Below are 15524 nucleotides of genomic sequence, written 5' to 3'. Positions count from 1 at the left end.
CTATAAAGGAAAGTATCCCGTATGCCTTTTTAACCTCCTTATCTACCTGTCCTGCTACCTTCAGGGATCTGTGGACATGCACTCCAAGGTCCCTTTGTTCCTCTACATCTCTCAGTATCCTCCCATTTATTGTGTACTCCCTTGCCTTATTTGCCCTCCCCAAATGCAATACCTCACATTTCTCTGGATTGAATTCCATTTGCCACTTTTCTGTCCACCTGACCAGTCCACCGATATCTTCCTGCAGTCTACAGCTTTCCTCCTCACTATCAACCACACGGCCAACTTTTGTATCATCTGCAAACTTCTTGATCAAGCCCCCAATGTTCAAGTCCAAATCATTAATATATACCACAAAAAGCAATGGACTTAGTACTGAGCCCTGTGGAACCCCATTGGAAACAGCCTTCCAGTTGCAAAAACTCCTGTCAACCATTACCCTTTGCTTCCTGCCACTGAGCCAATTTTGGATCCAACTAGCCACTTTCCCTTAGATCCCATGAGCTTTTACTTTTTTGACCAGTCTGTCATGTGGGACCTTGTCAATCCATGTACACTACATCAAACATGTTACCCTCATCGACCTCCTTGTTACCTACTCAAAAAATTCAATCAAGTTAGTCAGACATGACTTTCCCTTAACAAATTCATGCTGACTGTCCTTGATCAACCCATGCATTTCTAAATGGCGATTTATGTTTTCCCTCAGAATTGATTCAATAATTTGCCCAACATCAAGGTTAGACTGACTGGCCTATAATTACTCAATCTATCTTTTTCTCTCTTTTTAAACAATGGTACAATGTTGGCAGTCCTCCAATCCTCCAGTACTACACCTGTAGCCAGGGAGGATTGGAAAATGATGGTCAGAGCCTCTGTTATTTCCTCCCTTGCTTCTCTTAACAGCCAGGGATACATTTCATCCAGGCCTGGCGGTTTATCTACTTTCAAAGATGCTAAACCCTTTAATACTTCCTCTCTCACTATGTTTGTCCCATCCAATATTTCACATTCCTCCTCTTTACCTATAATGTCTGCATCATTCCCCTCTTTTGTGAAGACAGACTCAAAATATTCATTAAGAACCATATCCACATCTTCCACCTCCACGCACAGGTTACCTCTTTGGTTTCTAATCGGCCCTACTCTTTCCTTAGTTACTCTCTTGCTCTTTATGTATTTATGAAACATCTTTGGGTTTTCCTTGATTTTACTTGCCAGTATTTTTTCATGCCCTCTCTTTGCTTTCCTAATTTCCTTTTTAATTTCACCCCTGCACTTTCTATACTCTTCTAGGCTTTCTGCAGTATTCATTGTGCATTTGTCTATAGAGCCATATTCACAAATATCACTGACTTGGCTATTTCCTCTGATTGTGTGTTGTGGTCATCTTTGTTTTGAAATGACTTGGGAATATTACACCATTCTTGTACTTTTTCATAGGTTCAATACCAATTCATTTGGGGTTGTGGGATACAATATGGCTGAATTCTTACTGAAGCAATTATATTGAGTCATGGGTAAATTTTAAAAAGGCAGTTTAGTTTAATACATAAACAACATTCACAATGTAGTGAGCACATTATGATGAAGCTAGACAAAAATAGTTTCATAACACTATTCACAGAATCTGGTCAATTGCCAATGTTAACATAATGACATCTCATCACCTTCAGGGCTTTCGGTGTACAGAACTGGGTGATACCTGTTCATGCTTGTGGCTGTTTTTTATTCTGTCTGTGAGATTTCTGAAAGTGAACAAGCTTGTTTTGACAGTGCAAGCTTCGACTGTGCTGCTCAATTCCTGTCGTCAATATGCTAACATCGTCATATGCTGTCATGTTATCAGCATCCTAACAGTAATGTTTGTTTTCATATTTCTTTCTGCTGTTCTAACTGGCTGGCTCAATAATTCAGCTTAGTACAGCATAAATTAAGACAGAATGTTGAGCAATCTATTACTTCATTAAAGATGAATGTAAGGAATCTTACAACACCAGGTTATAGTCCAACTGTTTTATTTGAAAATCACCACTTCATTTAAGATGATTAAATGTAAAACATGATTAAATATTTAATCCTTAAGCTTTTTGTCAAGACGCCTTTAACAGCAGGTAAAACACATGTATTTGTCACTGATAAATGCTAATAAATTGTAGTTATCAAGGGGGGAGAAAAGAGGACAAATTATAACTAATTTTGCAGTCCCGCTAAAATGAGTACTGGGATCACTACTAGTGAAGGCAGGCTTGGGCCAGAGCCTCGTGGTAATGTGTGGTTTGAACAAGTGTGGTGACGAGCTTTTGTGTTCAATTTAGGCCTCAAGAGATGGGCCTGTACCTACAATTTCAGGATCAAAGATGACCCTTATGACCTACAAATCCTGCAAATCCTTCCACAACTTCACACTATTCTCCAAGGGAAGAGTGTGAAGAAAAGAGAACAACCTTAAAACATATTCCTTATTTGCATTGACTATCTGGCCCGTTTCCTTCCATCTCCCCTTCATTGCTATCCATTATCCCCCCACCACCATCACCATTGCTATCCATTTCCCTCCCTTCTCCCCAGTCTTGCTTCTGCCTGAGTCCTGTTGCTAGTGGAATGGAGTCTGGCCGCTGCATACTACAGGTGGGAACTTCATAGAATCATGGAATGGAATCATAGAAAGTTACGGCACAGAAGGAGGCCATTCAGCCCATCGTGTCCATGCCGGCCTAAAAAGAGCTATCCAGTTTAATCCCACTTTCCAGCACTTGGTCCGTAGCCCTGTAGGTTACGGCACTTCAAGTGCATATCCAAGTACTTTTTAAACAAGTTGAGGGTTTCTGCCTCTACCACCCTTTCAGGCAGTGAGATCCAGACCCCCACCACCCTCTGGGTGAAAACATTTCTCCTCAGCTCCCCTCTAATCCTTCTACCAAATACTTTGAATCTATGCCCCCTGGTCACTGACCCCTCTGCTAAGGGAAATAGGTCCTTCCTATCCATTCTATCTAGTCCCATCATAATTTTATATACCTCAATTAAATCTCCCCTCAGCCTTCTTTGTTACAAAGAAACAACCCCAGCCTATCCAATCTTTTCTCATAACTAAAATTCTCCAGCCCTGGCAACATCCTCGTAAATCTCCTCTGTACCCTCTCTAGTGCAATTACATCTTTCCTGTAATGTGGTGACCAGAACTGTACGCAGTACTCAAGCTGTGGCCTAACCAATGTTTTATACAGTTCTAGCATAATCTCCCTGCTCTTATATTCTGTGCCTCGGCTAATGAAGAACTTCTATTCTTGCAGGAATTCAGGCTTTCTGCACACATCAGCCAGAATCCATTCCATTTGCATCAGGACTCCGGTAGGAACAGCACTGAGGTGAGAGGGGCAAATACTGACATGTGGACTGGACCCCCAAAACATGACTATCAGCATGAAACATTGATGGTTGGCATTTATGCAGGACAAGCAGTAGAGGGGACAACAGGACTATTAATGTAATGCCCCAAGTGCAACTTTTGCAACTTTTGCATGAAAATCCTGTCAATAAATGATTGATGCACCAGTCATTCTGGCTGTGCATCAGCCTCAGCCATCTCACCAACCTCCTCCTCTTTCTTCTTTCTCCTCTGCCATGGCTGCCGAATAACCTTCCTGGTCCTCTGGCTGAGTGGGTTGACCTCTCTGAACTGTGAAATTATGCAGCACAAAGCAAGTGCAGATAATTTCCAAGACGTTCTCAGGGCTGTACAGCAGAACTTATCTGCCCAGATGGCAGTATCTCCTTTCAATGTGTCAATGATATATTCCATCAGAATTCGGAAGGTGGTATGAACCTTGTTTGCTTCTATTTGAAGATTCATCACTATTGTTAATAGCCAGCGGTAGCCATGGTCCCCTAAGAGCCTTCCTTCCAGTCAGCTTACTCCTTGAAATAATGCTGGTACTGTGAACTGGTGCAAAAGGAAGACATCATAGCTGCTCTGGGGCATTGTGCTTTCAACTGCTTCATTTTGGTCTAACACACCTGTACATTGATGGAAAGAATGCACGGGGTTGTTGTTAGGGGCCTTGATGGCTACATGTGAGCCATCAACAAGGCTTTGCACTTTAGGGAAGCCTGTCACCTAGTAAAAGTATTGCAACCTCTCGTGTTATTCCCTCCTTTCCATGGGGAAAGTGACAACAGTATTCCCCCTGGCAAATAAGGTTTCAGTGACCTGTTTGATGCATTAGTGGACAGAAGTCTGACTGATATGGCAAATGTCAATAGCAATGGCATGAAAGAATCCAGTAATGTAAAAGTTCAATGCTGTGGTGACTTTCATGGCAGGTCTAAAAAAGCAACAAAAAACTAACTTTCCAGAAACCAGTCCTAGAATAGGTGTTCTACCGCAAACCATCAAGTGCCCATTTTAAATGGGTAGGCCGCACAATGAGAAGACACAAGAAATTCATTGTGGGACTTTGCATTGTCCACGTCAAGCCTCATTTGCCACTGATCAGCCCAGGCGCGTACCTTGTCAAGCTCTCTTTGTGATATCTTGACTGCCTCTGCTGAGTCGATAATCCTCTCTAGCTTGATGTCTTCATCAACTATAATTATCTTTCACTGGAACTGCAAATTCATGTAATTGAAGTGCACCAGAATCAGGATGGGTTCCAGCATGGACCCCTGGGAATCCCACTTAATACTCTTTCCCCTGCTCACATTTCAACTTAGCTCCAATTACAACTATCTTCCGCTGCCTTTCCTTTAACCAGGTTTGACACTATTCTGTTTGTTTTTCTTCATTTTTATTCACTTTGTATATTTTTATTTAAACAATGAAGGCTGAAGGCTCATTAAATGAATTGGTTTAGAGGATCCCCTGGGGTCTATTTTCATGGACAGAGGTAAGTCATGTCTAAAATTTTAAGAATTGGTGCTAATTCTGTCTGAATGGTAATGTGTAAGAACATTCAAATTTCCCAGGTCAGCTCATTTGCCTCATTAGGCACAGATCCAGGTGCAGACCAGGGCAAGTGGAAAAAGCACACTTGTAATGGGAGAGGAAAATTACATGTAAGTGACCCTTAAAGGGATGGGAAAGTTAAAGGAAAATATCATAATGGGAGGAGGGGTGGGGGAACAAAAATTCTGAAATTCTTAAAAATAGACCAAAAGACATCTTTAGCCATTAGAAGCCTTTGCCAGGGCTGAAGGGAAGGGGATTAAGAAGTGAGAGGCAGTAACGAAGAATCTCATGTACAATCTTGAGGTGACAGCTGGCTGGTTCTGTCACTTGCTGTGCCAGCTCTATGATGCATATTAGCAGCAGGTGTCTCTAAACCAGATGGCACAGCTGTGTGTCTGACTGCTGAGCAGGAACCTGTAAACGCAGCTCCTTACAATCGTTGCCATGTAGGTGCATCAATGTCATCAAGCATACCCCTTGTGACCATGTGCTGATAAATCCTGGTATCTTCAGTAGAGATCAAGCCAATAACTCTATTGAGAAAGTTTTAAAATCCTCTCCTTTATTTAGGGTCCTATTGTCTTTTCAGTTACAAACATCCAGCTCCTTGACTTGGCAAATCCATATTGGCTATGCTGGGGTCAAGCAGGTGGCAAAAATGGCTGGAAAAGCTGATAGAAAGCTAAGAATTCTCAAGAAAGCTCACCCCTATTTGTTACTGATTCAGAATTGGATATGAATCCAGACATTTTGTACAGAACAACAGAATATCCACATCGCTTCCCTGAGGGCATGGGAAGTTTCTGGTTCACTTCAATACCACCAGAGCATGAGTTGCCCTTGACACCTCTGCTCTCGGCAACCAACAGAGTAAATTGTGTGGAATATGTGTCCTATTTATAGTTACTTTCAGCTGCAATCTATGTCATACCACCCAATACACTGCAAATTAAAACAATGCAACCCTTAACTTGAAAATTAGCATTAAACAAACACATTGCAAATTTTTGCGCCGCAGCAGATATAGCATTTGCTGTAAAACCAACTTATTCAGCAGTCAACATAGTGAACTATAAAACAAAACAAAACACATAGCAGGTCCATTTAAGCTAATTTGGCAGGGGGAGGGGAAACAGGACGTAGCAGCAGAGAGGAGAGACAAGGTGCATTGAAAAAGGAAGAGATTAGCAAAAGTAAACATTGGGTCCCTTAGAGGCAGAGATGGGAGAAGTTATAATAGGGAATAAGGAAATGGCAGAGACCTTAAGCAAATATTTAGTATCTCTTCACAGTAGAAGACACAAAAAACATTCCAGAGATAGTGGGAAACCAAGGGCCTAATGAGAGGAAGAAACTTAAAGTAATTCAGATTAATAAAGAAAAAGTACTGGAGAAATTAATGGGACTAAAAGCCGACAAATCTCCTGGACCTGATGGCCTACATCCTAGGGTTTTAAAAGAGGGTGCGTTGGTTTTGATTTTCTATAATTCCCTAGACTCCAGAACTGTCCCCATGGATTGGAAGGTAGCAAATGTAACCCCGCTATTCATGAAAGGAAGGAGAGAAAAATCATGGGTCTACAGGTCAGTTAGCCTAATATCAGTAAGAGGGAAAATACTACAATCTATTATTAAGGACTTAGTAACAGGGCACTTAGAAAATCATAATATTATTAGGCAGAGTCAACGTGATTTTACGAGAGGGAAATTGTGTTTGACAAATCTATTAGAGTTTTTTGAGGGTGTAACTCGCAGGGTGGATAAGGGGGGACCAGTGGATGTAATATATTTGGATTTTCAAAAGGCATTCAATAAGGTGCCACACAAGAGGTTGTTATAGAAGATTAGGGCTCATGGGATTGGGGTAATATATTAGAATAGATTGAGGATTGGTCAACGGACAGAAAACAGAGAGTAGGAATAAACAGGTCATTTGCGGATTGGCAGGTTGTAACTAGTGAGGTGCCACAAGGATCGGTGCTTGGGCCACAGCTGTTTACAATATATATCAATAACTTAGATGAGGGGACAGAGTGTAATGTATCCAAGTTTGTTGACGGTACAAAGCTGTGAAGAGGACCAAAGAAGCTGCAAAGAGATATGGACAGGTTAAGTGATTGGGCAAAAAGGTGACAGATGCAATTAAGCAGTTGTGGGGAAATGTGAAATTATCCACTTTGGTAGGAATAGAAAAGCAGAATATTTTTTAAAAGGTGAGAGACTAAGAAATGTTGCTGTCAGAGGGATTTGGATGTCCTTGCACATGAATCATAAAAAGTTAACATGCAGGTACAGCAAGCAATTAGGAAGGCAAATGGTATGTTGGCCTTTATTGCCAGGGGGTTGGAGTATAAGAGTAAGGAGGTCTTGCTGCAATTATATAGGGCTCTGGTGAGACCACACCTGGAGAACTGTGTACAGTTTTGGTCTCCTTACCTAAGGAAGGATATACTTGTCTTAGAGAGGGTGCAACTAAGGTTCACTAGATTGATTCCTGGGATGAGGGGGTTGTCCTATGGGAAGAGATTGAGTAGAATTGGCCTATATTCTCTGGAGTTTAGAAGAATGAGAGGTGATCTGAAAGGTATGAAATTTTTAGAGGGCCTGATAGGGTAGATGCTGAGAGGCTGTTTCCCCTGGCTGTAGAGTCTAGAACTGGGGTCATAGACTCAAGATAAAGGATCGGCCATTTAGGACCGAGATGGTGCAAAGTTTCTTCACTGAAGGTTGTGAACCTTTGGAATTCTCTACCCCATAGGGCTGTGGATGCTCAATCGTTGAGTATATTCAAGACTGAAATTGACAGATTTTTCGACATTAAGTGAATCCTAGAACTCCCTATCTAACAGCACTGTGGGAGAACCTTCACCACACGGACTGCAGCGGTTCAAGAAGGCGGCTCACCACCACCTTCTCAATGGCAATTAGGGATGGGCAATAAATGCTGGCCTTGCCAGCGACACCCACATCCCATGAACGAATAATTAAAAAAATATGGGGCTAGGGTGGGAAAGTGGATTTGAGGTAGGAGATCTGCCATAATCTTACTGAATGGTGGAGCAGGCTTGAGGGCGCCGAGTAGACTACTCCTGTTTCTTATGTTCTTATGAATGGGAATTAAACATTCCTGGCTACAATATTTTCAAGGGGGATAAGGAAGGAGAAAAAAAAGGCGGTGGAGGGGTGTGGCAGTACTGACCAAGGATAATATTACAGTTTTACAGAGGGACGATATACTGGAGGGTTCAAAGTCTGAATCTATTTGATTAGGGCTAAGGAACAGAAAAGGAGCTGTTACATTGTTGGTGTTTACTATAGACTCCCTAATAATGAGAAGGAGATAGAGGAACAAATCTGTCGGCAAATTTAAAAGAAATCTAAAAATAATGGAGCAATAATAGCAGGGGACTGCAATTACCCTCATTTAGAGTGGGGAAAAAATAGTGTAAAAGGCAAGGAGGGTAAAGAATTCCTAAAATGTGTACAAGAGAACTTTCTTAATCAGTATGTTTCTAGCCTAATGAGGAAGGAAACAGTGCTGGATCTAGTTCTAGGGAATGAAGTAGGTCAAGTGGAGTGTGTTTCAGTAGAAGAACATCCGGGTAATAGTGATCATAATATAATTAAGGTTAAAGTAGTTACGGAAAAGGACAAAGAAAAATCAAAGGTGAAAATATCCAACTGGAAGAGAGACAATTTCAGTGATTTGAGATGGCATCTAGCACAGGTGGACTGGAAACAAAGAATGGCCAAGAAAACAGTAAATAAGCAATGGCAGGCCTTCAAGGTAGAGATAGTTCGGGTATAAATGAAAAACATATTCCCATTGGAAGAAAAGATAGGCATCCAAAACTAGAGCTCCCTTTATGACAAGGGAAATAGAGATTAAAATAAAACAGAAAAAGGAGCTTTATGACAAATGTCAGGTACAGAATCCACTGAAAAAACAGGCAGAATTCAGAAAATGAAAAAGGATATATGAAGGGCAGAGAGAGAATATGAGAAAAGATTAGCAGGCAACATAACAAGGAACCAAAAAATCTTTAATAAACATATAAAAATTAAAAGGATAGTTAAAGGAATGGTGAGGCTGATTAGGGATAAAGAAGGAAATCTTCTTGAGGCAGAGGGCATGACTGAGGTAATGAATGAGTGCTTTGCAGCTGTCTTCACAAAAGAAGAGGATGAAGTTAATGTCGCAGTAGAGGAGGAGGGAGTAGAGGTGTTGGATAGGATAAAACTAGATAGAAGGGAGGTGTGCTAAATAGGTTGACATCACTCAGAGTTAACAAGTTACTCGGTCCAGTTGGGATGCATCCTAGGTTGCTGAGGGAAGCAAGGGTGGAAATAGCAGAAGCTCTGACCACAATCTTTCAATCCTCCTTGGGTATGGGAGTGGTGCCAGAGGACTGGAGGATTGCAAATGTTACACCCCTATTCAAAAAAGGGGAGAGGGATAAACTTGGTAACTACAGTCCAGTCAGTCTAATGTTCGTGGAGGGAAAACTACTAGAGACCATTGTCAAGGACAAAATTAATTCTTACTTGGAGAAGCATGGTTTAATAAGGGACAGCCAGCACGGATTTGTTAAAGGCAAATCATGTCTGACTAACCTGATTAAGTTCTTTGATGAAATATCAGAGAGGGTTGATGAAGGTAGTACAGTAGATGTTGTATATATGGACTTTCAATGGCATTGGATAAAGTACCACATAGCAGACTTATTTGGAAAATAGAAGCACATGGTATTAAAGGGACAGTGGGAACTTGGGTACGTAATTGGCTAAGGGATAGGAGGCAGAGAGTAGTGGTGAATGGATGTTTTCCTGACTGGAGAGAAGTATGCAGTGGGGTCCCCCAGGGATTGGTATTAAGACGATTGTTTTTCTTGTTTATATATTAAGGACATGGACTTGGGATAGGGAGTACAATTTTGAAGTTTGCGGATGATAAAAACTTGGCAATATAGTAAATAGAGAGGAGGATAGTAGCAGACTTCAGAAGGACATAGACAGACTGGTGAAATGGGCAGACACATGGCAGATGCAATTTAATGCCGATAAGTGTGAAGTGATGCACTTTGGCAGGAACAACATGGAGAGGCAGTATAATCTAAATGGTACCATTTTGAGTGGGCTGCAAGAGCAGAAAGATCTGGGGATGCATATTCACAAATCTTTGACGATGGCAGGGCAAGTTGATAAGGCGGTTAAGAAAGTGTATGGGATACTTGGCTTTGTAAATATGGGCATTGAATACAAGAACAGGAAGTTATGCTAAACCTTTACAAATCACTGGTTAGGCCTCAGCTGGAGTATTGTGTACAATTCTGAGCACCACACTTTAGGAAGGACATCAAGGCCTTGGAAAGGGTACAGAGGAGGTTTACCAGGGTGATACCAGGGATGAGGTACTTCAGTTATGTGGAGAGATTGGAGAAGCTGGGATTGTTTTCCTTAGAGCAGAGAAGGTTAAGGGGAGACCTAATAGAGGTATTCAAAATTATGAGGGGTTTTGATAGAGCAAGTAGTGAGAAACTGTTTCCTCTGGCAAGTGAGTCGGTAACCGGAAGTCATAGATTTAAAATAATTGGCAAAAGAACTAGAGGGGAAATGAGGAGAAATGTTTTCACACACAGGGTAGTTAAGATCTGGAATGCACTGCCTGAAAGGGTGGTGGAAGCAGATGCCATAGGAACTTTGAAAAGGCAATTGGACATGTACTTGGAGATAAAAATAGAAAATGCTGGAGAAGCTCAACAAGTCAGGCAGCATCTGTGGAGAAAGAAACAGGGTTAACGTTTCAGATTGAAGACCTTTCATCATCAACCTGAAACTTTAACTCTGTTTCTTTCTCCACAGATGTTGTCTCACTTGCTGAGCTTTGCCAGCATTTTCTGTTTTTATTTCAGATCTCCAGTATCCGCAGTATTTTGCTTTTGATTTAGTGTACTTGAAGAGGACTAATTTGCAGGGTTATGGGGAAAAAGCTGGGGTGTGGCATTAAATTGGACAGCTCTTTCAAAGAGCTGGCGCAGGCATGACAGACCTAATTCTATGCTGTAAGATTCTATGATTGTATGATTAGCATCTGTAAAGAGAAAGTGCCGGTTGATGTTTCCAGTAGAACAGAACAATGATCTTTAAACTGTCCCAGCAATTCAGCATGTTCAAAATTACTGTGATGAATAATTTAAGCAAATAATTGGAGAGTATTTTCTGCTTGAATCAGGATTTTATATTTAAATTTTATCCGTGCTTCAGGAATTCCATATAAAACTCAATTGGAACTGATTTGGTACATTACTTTGTATGTACTTTTTGTCTGTACCTTCTAGAGTCTATTGTACTGCAAAATTTGGTACAAAAGTGGACAGCAACCAGTTTCTGTATCTAATTCAAATGAATGAGAAGCCAAATTTTATCACTCAGTGTACTGCTAATGTCATCAGCACGAGCAAATGTCAAACAGCACGAGCTGCAATTTGTATTGCCAAAAACAACCTTATTTTCACAAGGATGTTTCAGACTCTCTGTTGCTCATTGAACATCTAAGTTGTTATGTCATTCTCATCAGGGTTGGTTGATTGATTAATTATGTTAGCAAGCTATACTGTACAGTATGACAGTGGCCTAACTGGATAATGATCAGCAGGCATTGTGTGCCCAGAATATTACATTATATAATCTTTAGCTAATAGCACTTTCATTGAAACAGATTGATGCAACTTCACAATCACTTTTATATGAACTCCTTCCTTAAACATCCAATTTTTCAGAATATTAAAGGCACAGTAACTGTCATCACCCAGAAAGAAATACAAATGCATTGAAGCCCACATTCATCCTTAAGAGCAATTCTTTTCTAATCCCAACAGCAACATTTGAAAATATAAACTGATTCTGAATTTATTTATCACTCATCTTGAAAAATAATTTTGGAATGTCTGGCAATAACATTCGAAATACAAGCCTTGCTGTAAACTCACATACTTTAAAATAACTCCAATTTCTGATTAGTCATATATAATATGATCAAACCAATTTCATACAAATTGCCTTTACAAAATTGCCAACTTTGCCCTTTTCAGTCAAATTTCAGGTCAGCTTCATCATTCATACAGTACTAGCCGATACTGCCCGAGTACATGGATTGACTGTTCAACTGTCCGCCAGTAAACAGATAAAGTCGTGAATTCCAAGAAAAAAAATCTAAACTGGAAACAAATTTGATTTCAAAATAGTCCTCTATATTACATTGAAACTTTTGAGTCAAAAGAATTGGTGGAAAATTTTCAATATGACGTGCACTGCCTATTATTTGTAGGTAGGGTTTGGTCCCATTTTTCAATGTAGCATGGTCACCAATGTATGATTCTGTGTGTTTGGTGGTGGGATTATATTGTAGGTGGCAGAAGACAGTGCTAATGGAGAGTGGGGACTGTGTCCTCCTTTTTGGACAATTTTTTTTCTTTCCTCCCCTTATTCTAGTTCTATTAATAGTAATACGCTTGTTCATCTTTCATTTTTCAGTTCTGAAGATGGGCCCAGCCCAAAATTTCAACTTATCTGCTGTCTCCACAAATACTGACTGGCCCGTTGTGTTTCCAGCATTTCCTGTTTTTGTCTCTCAGATAAAATGGTATGTTTGAATTTTGATTTCAAAAACGTTTCCAGTTTAGTTGTACTGTTATAGGTTGCTTTGTTCTTTGTTATAGAAAGTATGCTCTAAAAACAGTTTTCAAATAACCACTCATGAGATGAAATACTAACAGAAAATGTTGGAAATGCTCAGCAGGTCAGCAGCATCTCTGGAGAAAGGCAAAAGGTTAGGTTAATGCTTCAGATAAAATTATCCCACATAATAGTTGTCCATTTCCTTTTAGTGAGCGCTGCTCTGTGATTTTTTAGCTTTTATCTGAATCTGACTCACTGTTAGATGCAAAACATACAGACTCAGATCCTGATCCCGATGATGCAGCTTCAGCAGAAGAGATGCCAACAACAGGGGATTCAAGAGAGGCAGCACAAGAACCTACATAGAGACCCGGGTGATCTCAACAACTTCAGAACTTCATGAAGCAGCATTGAAAGGTGATGGTATATCAGTATCTATTTTTAATAAGCTTATATAGCCAACTGGTTTCTTTACACCTTCCCCCACCACATCCATCTTTTCGGGTAGAAAAAACCTTTCAGTTAATCATTGAAATGAACGGTGAACTTATCCCACGCACAACATATCATCTTTTCAATTAAAAATTAGGCAATGCAGTGAGAGGTACACTATTAGAAATAGGATTAGAGTTTCCAGTCTCTTGCATATTAGTATGAACAGCCATTTTAATTTCTACCTCCTTTGGTGATCAAAACTGGATAAGTTGAATTTATTTATTTCTCATTGTAACTTCAAACCAAAGTGTATTTGTTAGGATTTTTAAAACATTTTATTGGTACTATTTGTACTTGGAATAAAAGGAGGAAATGTAGCATTGGCAAATGTTATGCTTAACAATGCTATTCAAGTGTCACCATCAAATACTCAAAAATGAGGTATTGTATGATTTAAAATCAGGCTGCAGTTCTCTCTACACTGCCTCAACATGCGGCCCAATCTCAAGAAAAGTAACTGTAGCTGTACCTATCTGACATCATTTCCCACATTAGCCATTCTTGAGTCTTTTTAAGTGATACCACCAATAAGTGAGTAGTTTTATGCTCTGTACTCAGATTCATTAGAAACTGAAAAGATTGGCCTAATAAATTTCATTTAAAACACTTATAGTTGTCATAAAGAGGAATCTTTCATCCCATCAGTCAGTCACTCTTATGCTTGCAAGCACTAGCTCAGACGGAGGAGAGGACAGCTCACTGGAAGCCAAGCTTGTATTCTAGCCCTGCTGTAGAGGGCAGAGATGATGACTTCCAGGGCCCAGCTTACAAAAGACAAATATTAGCTGAGAACCAGCAATTGCCAGGTGCATTGGGCTGATTGTCAGGGGGGTGCTAGGCAACATTGTGAAGAGTGAAAAGGAGTCTATTTCCAACTTGTGCGTGGCACTCACGAATGGGATTGTAATCACTGCAGTCTACCATGGAGTGTACAGTGACCTCTATGCAGGCTGCAGTTAGGCCTGCTATCCAGGAGTCTCTGGCACCAGTGCTAAGATCTCTCAGGGATTCACATACTGAGGCCATGCAGGCTCTGGGCTCCATCATTTCTCACAGCTTGCAGGAAAGCATTGATAGGAACTTCCAAAATATTACAGCACTTCTAAAGTTTGCACTCCCTCAGATCAGTGCTGCAGTGGCACCATTAGAGAGGTGCATGCTGTCCTCTCCTAGGATGACAGCACACCTGCTCCCCTGTCACTCTCTGGTCCAATGGCAGTACCGGTGCCGCAAAGTCAACTGGGCCAGACTGTCTTGGCAGCAGCCGATGTGCAACAGTTTGCAGCTGGGCCTACGCAGGCCGAGTTCCTCGATGTTACTGGCCATAGCCATCTTGATTTCCCTCACTGAAGGCCCAGCATCCTTCTACACATGAAGTCATTGGCTTTGGAAAAGAGCAGATTTCTCCTAGCAAATTCAGACCTGCAGAGCTGATTGGCTGATGTCGTGGATGTCACCTCTTGTAGCCTAGGATCACCCCGAAGCATAAAAGTTTAGGGTCATGGTGACTTTGACAGCCACAGCCAAGGGTGAATGTGGCCTTGTCCTGGACTGCAGTTAGTGCTGCAACAGGTGACTGAGCTCTGATAGCCTGCCTGGTAAAATGGAGGCTTCTCACACACTGCTTCTGAGTGAACTGCAGGTAAGGCGTTCTGGGCCTGTACATTTGTGTAGGGTAAGGCCTCCTGCAGTACTCTAGACTCCTCCACCTCCTCCTCCTCTTCCTCTTCCTCTTCCAACCACGATGGCAGTGCAAGCACCAAACCCATTGAAACCAGTCAGAAGTTTGCCAGAAGCCCCTGGACAAAAACCTTCTGATGACTAACCAAATTACCTTCACAAACAACTACTGTCAGTTCCAGCATTCAAAAGTCCCCAAATAGCTCAACAGCAGCACACTACCAGTCCAAATAAACTAACCAATCATTTACCTGACAGCAACTGATGATCACTTTAAATGTCGTTAGAAGTGATGCCCCCTAGGTTATTCACATCCATGATTTCTGTAACTGGTTGAGAATTGGCGACTAGGACACCAGGGCTGTTGAAATGGGCATTTTGGTCTAAAAACAAGTTCAGGACCCTAAATAGCATGCTTAAATAGGTGACCACTGATTTCAGGCTGGTGTGCTGGACACCTAGAAGAAGTCCCGATTCAAAATGGCGATGGGCGAATTTTGACCCAACTCTCAGTGCCTTAGTGCTCATTTTTTGGAGGCTAAACAGGCATTCACAAGTTGAAAATCCCTTACTGTTTTTGCTTTAGGCATAGAGTGTAATATAGAGGTATAATCAATATAATTATGCTAATAAACTCTACTGTATTTATGTTGCTAATTCTACATCACTTGCTGTTGAAACACATTTATATTTCGTTAGGCCAAGCGTAAGCAGAGTAAAG

Source organism: Heptranchias perlo, chromosome 10 (genome assembly GCF_035084215.1).
Source record: "Heptranchias perlo isolate sHepPer1 chromosome 10, sHepPer1.hap1, whole genome shotgun sequence".
NCBI classification, from domain to species: Eukaryota; Metazoa; Chordata; class Chondrichthyes; order Hexanchiformes; family Hexanchidae; genus Heptranchias; species Heptranchias perlo.
The sequence above is the reverse complement of the archived record's forward strand: the minus strand, read 5'-3'. Positions refer to the sequence as shown.